Here is a 6,000-nt window from a genome sequence, read left to right as displayed (position 1 = left end):
TACAGTTCTTTAATTTAAAATATAACAAACTTAATATTTATTTAAAAATAGAATTTGAGGTAGGTGCCTAGAAATTTAATGGGAGTAGATGGGAATATGATAACATCTGTGAGCTGTGTCACCTATAAACAACCATTAGAATGACCACATTTAACTACAATGTCCATTTCCTCTACAGCCTCTCCATGTATGTTCTGAGTGACAAGATAGAATTTTCTTTTCACTTTATTTACTTTTGTCCTTCCATCTTCATTGCTCAATTAGAAGGTGTCCTTGGTAAGACAGAGTAGAAGCCAGAAACATTTCGTATAATAACTCATCAAAGTAATGCTATATGCATTGGCCAAAATTATCAAGAGAAAGATGCCTTTGCCCATAGATGTACTGCTATGAGGATTAGATATTTCAGAAACATCTACCAAAGATGCACAATAAAGACTTGAAACTCCTTCCAGGATGATCTCATGGCCACAAAGACCTTGAGGTGTGCTTTCTTGGATGCAGCCAGCACCTGCTGGCAGAACTGGGGATAAAAACAAATGACCAAGGAAAACATGAAGAAGTATAAATAGAAAGGGAGGTCCAAGAAGACACTGTAGATGTCCTTTGTTTCAAAGGAGAATTTAAAAGAAAAGGAAAGGAAGATTTTTCAACACCCGTGGGTCTCTCTACTAAATTCGATGTCATTCTGTATTCTTATCTGGCTCCCTGTCTTAGCTTGAACCACTCCTACTTCATAGCTTCCATGGTATCACCTTTTCTAGCTGCTGTTTTTAAATCTCCTGTGCATGTTCTGCTTCCTGTACTTACCCCTTAAATGTTGGTGCTTCTCAAAGCTTGCTCTTGATCCTTGTTTTTCTCACTCTTAGAAACTTTACAGGACAGTTCTTTTTAGTCTCATGGCATCGATTGCCAAATATATGCAGATGACTAACACACAGACGTACACACACACGCACGCACATGCACACGCACACACACACATACACACACCCCAGATGTCTCCAGAGCTCCAGGCACAAATATCCAACTGCCTAATTAAGTGCTTATACATGGGCACTTCTGCAAATCAGCATGTCAGAGCTAAAATTCTGTCCTCCAACAAATTTACTTCTACTTATCACCATCCCAGTAATTGCTCAAGTCTGATATTTAGTAGTTATCCTTGACTCCACTCACTCTGTCATCCCCTCAAGCCAATCAATAACTGAATCCCATCGAATCTAGCTCATAAATCTCTCAAATCTTTCCACTTCTCTCCATTGTTACTGTCACTACTGTCATTCAAGGCAACATCGTATTTCTCCCAGAGCATTACAATACCCTCCTTATTGGTCTTCTTATCACTAGTGTTACTCTCCTCAAGTCCATTTTCTACTTTGTAGTCACAGTGGCATTTCAAAAACACACAATTTTACATGGCATTCCCCTTCATAAGTCTTCGATAGCTTTTCATTTTAGTTCAAACACAGTCCAATCTCCCCCCTCCAACACACACGCACACACACACACACACACACACAAACTATTGCCTTGCTCACTTCTCCAGCCCCATCTCTAGCTTCTTTCTTACTGACAACATAATCAAGCAATAATAAATGCATTCTATCTCCTCAAAAAGACAACATAGTCTCTTTCTTTTTTTTTTACTGGGAACACTTCCCCTTTCAGCACTCAAAATGATGAGGTTTATCCAAAGAAGACATACAGATGGCCTACAGGTACATGAAAAGGTGCTCAACATCACTAATCATCAGGAAAATTCAAATCAAAACCACAATGAGATATCACCTCACATGGGTTAGGATGTCTATTATCCAAAAGACAAGAGATAACAAGTGTTGGTGAGGCTGTGGAGGAAAGAGAACCCTATTGCACTGTTGGTGGGAATGCAAATTGGTGTAGCCACTGTGGAAAACAGTATGGAAATTGCTCAAAAAATTAAAAATAGAACTATCATACAATCCAGTAATCCCACTGCAGGGTATATATCTAAAGGAAATAAAAATAGGATCTCAAGTAAATATTTGCTTTCCCATGCTCGTTGCAGCATTATTCACAATAGCCAAGACATGGAAACATCTTAAGTGTCAGTGGATGGATGAATGGATAAAAAAGATGTAGTATATATATACACAATAGAATATTATTCAGCCATGAGAAAGAAGGACATCCTGTGTTTGAAACAGCATGGATGAGCCTCGAGGACATTGTGCTAAGTCAGAGAAAGATAAATACCGTATGACATCACTTATACGTGGAATCTAAAAAAGCCACACTCATAGAAACAGAGACTAGAATGTGGTTACCAGGAGCCAGAGGGTGAGGGAAAGAGGGAGATATTGGTCAAAGAGCACAAACTTCCAGTTATAATAGGAATAAGTTCTGGGGATATAATATGCAAAACAGCGACTATAGTTAATAGTACTGTATTATATACTTGCAAGTTACTAAGAGAGTAGATCCTAACTGTTATCACCACAAAAAAGAAATAGTAATTATGTGACATGATACAAGTGTTAGCTAAAGCTATGGTACTAATCATTTTACAATATAGCAGTGTATGAAATCAACACATTTTACACCTTAAACTTACATAATGTCAAATGTCAATTACATCTCAATAAAGCTGGAAAACAAAAGTTTTAGATATTTGCCCTGGCTGTGCCCCTTGCTAAGTGTATGACCTCTAGAAATATACTGGGCCTTTCTGAACCTCAGTTTCCTCACTGGTTACTTAGAAGGATTGGTAACTATCTTAGTAGTATCTACTTCATAGCATAAAGTTCACAGATTAATAATTTAATATTACAACCTCTAATTAATATTGCTGAGCTTCAATTTTTGTACCTGTAAATGAAAGACAATGTTATCTTAAAGAGTAGTTGAAGAGTAAAACACATACTATATGTAAAAGTGTTGTATAAATTTATGTATTATTATAATTAACTCACCATTAAATATATGCAATATGTAATAATATTAGCTATTATTTTATTTTATATCAAACAAATATGTGTTCAATAAATAGTCCTGAAGAGATTTATGAATTAAAAATAAATACATACTAGAAAAAATATATAGGCTTATTAATTCATTGCAACAAAAGAACAAAGCCATAAGGAATTGTGGGGTGTCATAATAAGAGAGTTTCCAAAAGGACGTGTTATAAGAACCAGGCTTATATTAGGTGATTGGGGAAGATTTAAATAAACAAGATTTGCTTAGATTGGATGCTGTCAGGGAGCATTTGATTTGCCTAATCAAATGATCTTTTATCATTTCATTAAAAGTATTCACAAAAACACATATATTGTACACTTTTCACCTTGCTTTATGAGGAGGTGCAGTCACACAGAGAGAAAGACACATACACACACACAGAAAGAGAGAGATCACTTCATCACATAATAGCAGGTAGAAACACAAAATACTTTTTAAAATCATTCACTTAAAGTAGTTACATTGTTTTCTTATAAAAACAATGTTACCATTTATACACTGCTGTATGTTGATTATATCTCAATAAAACTAGAAAAAAAACAATAGTAATAAAAATGACTTGGAAAACTGCCAGACTGCAGAAGTCTGGGTGAAGATGGCAGGATAAGGACCATTACCCGCTCTCCAGAGAGCCAACCAAAAGCCGTAAGACAAATGAAAAGTGAGGAAGGAAATCTCATCTTCCATGAAAGTAGCAGATAGCAACAATTTCAACCCAAAACTTATGAAGAATATTTCATAGATGCAGGTTTGGGAGCAAGCCAAAGAAGGTTTACTGTATCTAATGAAGAGTTCTACAGACTCATGTGGGCTACTACGTTCTTCAGAAGCAGACAGCATGGCGCTCGCTGAAGATCAAACAGCGACCTCTCACTGAAAACCCTCCCCTGTGGGCCACAGGAGCATCCCAGGGCCCCTGTCATTGGAGATGAGGAAAGCAAAAAAGAAGGCAGACACCACTCAGGTGGTTGGTATATGCCTTCTCTTCAGGAGGCAAATAAGATGAGTTTCAGGGTGGAATGAGGGCAGAGAAAAGAAGGATAAGAGGCAGGTAAGAAGAGCTGGGCAAATGCGAAACCACCACACAGAAGGCTGTGCATTTGCCAAGCTTAATCGGGAGCGTGTGGACCTCCTGCTGATCAAGAAGGTAGAACCTAGGAGAATGAAGACATGCCACAGCAGCAGAGAACTTGGTGAATTTGATGAGAAAAATGGTCTGAGACAACTTACCTGAATTGAAGATTTTGTTTTCCTAAATTATTCTGCCCATCCCAATACTTTTAAACCAATAGCTACTTTATAAAATAATAATTATGAAAACATTATGTAACCTATCCAAGGAATATGAAGAAAGCTGTGTCTAAAAGAACATTTATATGATTAACTTCTTAACGTCTCTTAAAAAGAAAGGATAAAAATACATGAACTAATTATTCACGTCAAGAAATTAGAGCAACAAGATGTAATTAACAGAAACAAAAGGAATGTATTAATATAGATAAAAGCCAAATAAAAATTAATAAATTAGAAGCTACAAAACTAATAAAGAAATCCAAAGACTGCTTTTCTGAGAAGGAAAAAAATCGCTGATACAATACTAGTTAACCTAGCCAATAAAACAAGAGAAAAATATACAAAGACCTAAAATCAGGAATAAGAACAGGGAACTATTCACAGATATATGACCCTGAAAAACGTAGAAGAAACATAATAAGAGACTTTCTCCTGAGTGTATACTGATACTTGCAAAACTTGGATGCAATGCAAAACTGACTCAATAAAAGCAGCGACATAAAATGAAAAAGGATGTGTAGCACCATTGAAAAGAGGATGAAATGGCAGCCCACAGACTGGGAGGAGATATTTGTAATACATTTGTAACAAAGGGCTCAGAAATCATAATCATAATATATAAGTAACTTCTAAAATCAATAAGAAAAAGATAGATAATTTGGCCAAATGATTTAACAAAACTTCACAGAAAAGGCCATCCAAATGGCCAATAAGTACATGAAAAGATGTTAAATTTCATTGGTCACTTTAAAAATGCAAATCAAAACCACACCTAGCAATACCCACACAATAGAATGCCTAAAATTAAAAAGATAGAAATTATCAAGGGTTGGTAAGGAATTGGAGCAATTGAAAGCCTCATACACTTTTGGCAGAAACACAAATTTGTAGTAATGTGGAAAACTGTTTGACAGTATCTACTATAGCCAAACAAATATACACTCTACCACACGACAAGTCTGCTTCTGGGTAGTGTGTATTCAACAGAAATAAATTCACAGCTTAGAGAAAGACAACTACTAGAATTGAAATATTCATGAAAGCCACTAACTGAAAACTACCCAAAATGTTTATCAACAGAAGAATGGATAAATATATTGTGGTATTTTCACAGTTCACATAATGAAATACGATACAGCAATAAGAAAAAATAAACAACACACTAATATGAATGAATTTCACAACTATAACATCAAGAGAAAGAATTTAGTTGCAAAGAGTATTTACTGTCTAATTCCATTTATATGAAGTAGAAAAATAGGCAGAACCAATTCCAGTTGCAACCCCACTCCTAAGGGTCACCTCTATTTAACGGTAATGAGTTCCAAAGGGCTTCTGCGATGCTGGTAAAATTCTGCTACTCACCTCTATACTGGTTACAAAGTTATGTTTAGTGAAAATTCATTGAGTGGTGCCTTCAATTAAAAAAAAAAAAAAATGACCCCAGAAGAGCTGGAGAACCTAGCAAGCTGTATGCCATAAAAAAAAATGGAAAAAGCTGTCAAAAAACTACCCACTCCTTTCCTCATGAACCATCCCCCACCACACTCACCAAAAAACAAAAACAAAACAATACTTCCAGTGTTTGCTACTTAGGGTAAAACCATTCTGATGCTATTTAATTGCTTTTGAGCATAAATGAGAAGAGAGCTTTCCAGTTCTCCTTGCACGGCTGGAAAAACACTGATATTAAGACATATCTAA

Source organism: Equus przewalskii, chromosome 18 (genome assembly GCF_037783145.1).
Source record: "Equus przewalskii isolate Varuska chromosome 18, EquPr2, whole genome shotgun sequence".
In the NCBI taxonomy this organism is placed as follows: Eukaryota; Metazoa; Chordata; class Mammalia; order Perissodactyla; family Equidae; genus Equus; species Equus przewalskii.
Note: the sequence above shows the minus strand (reverse complement) of the source record.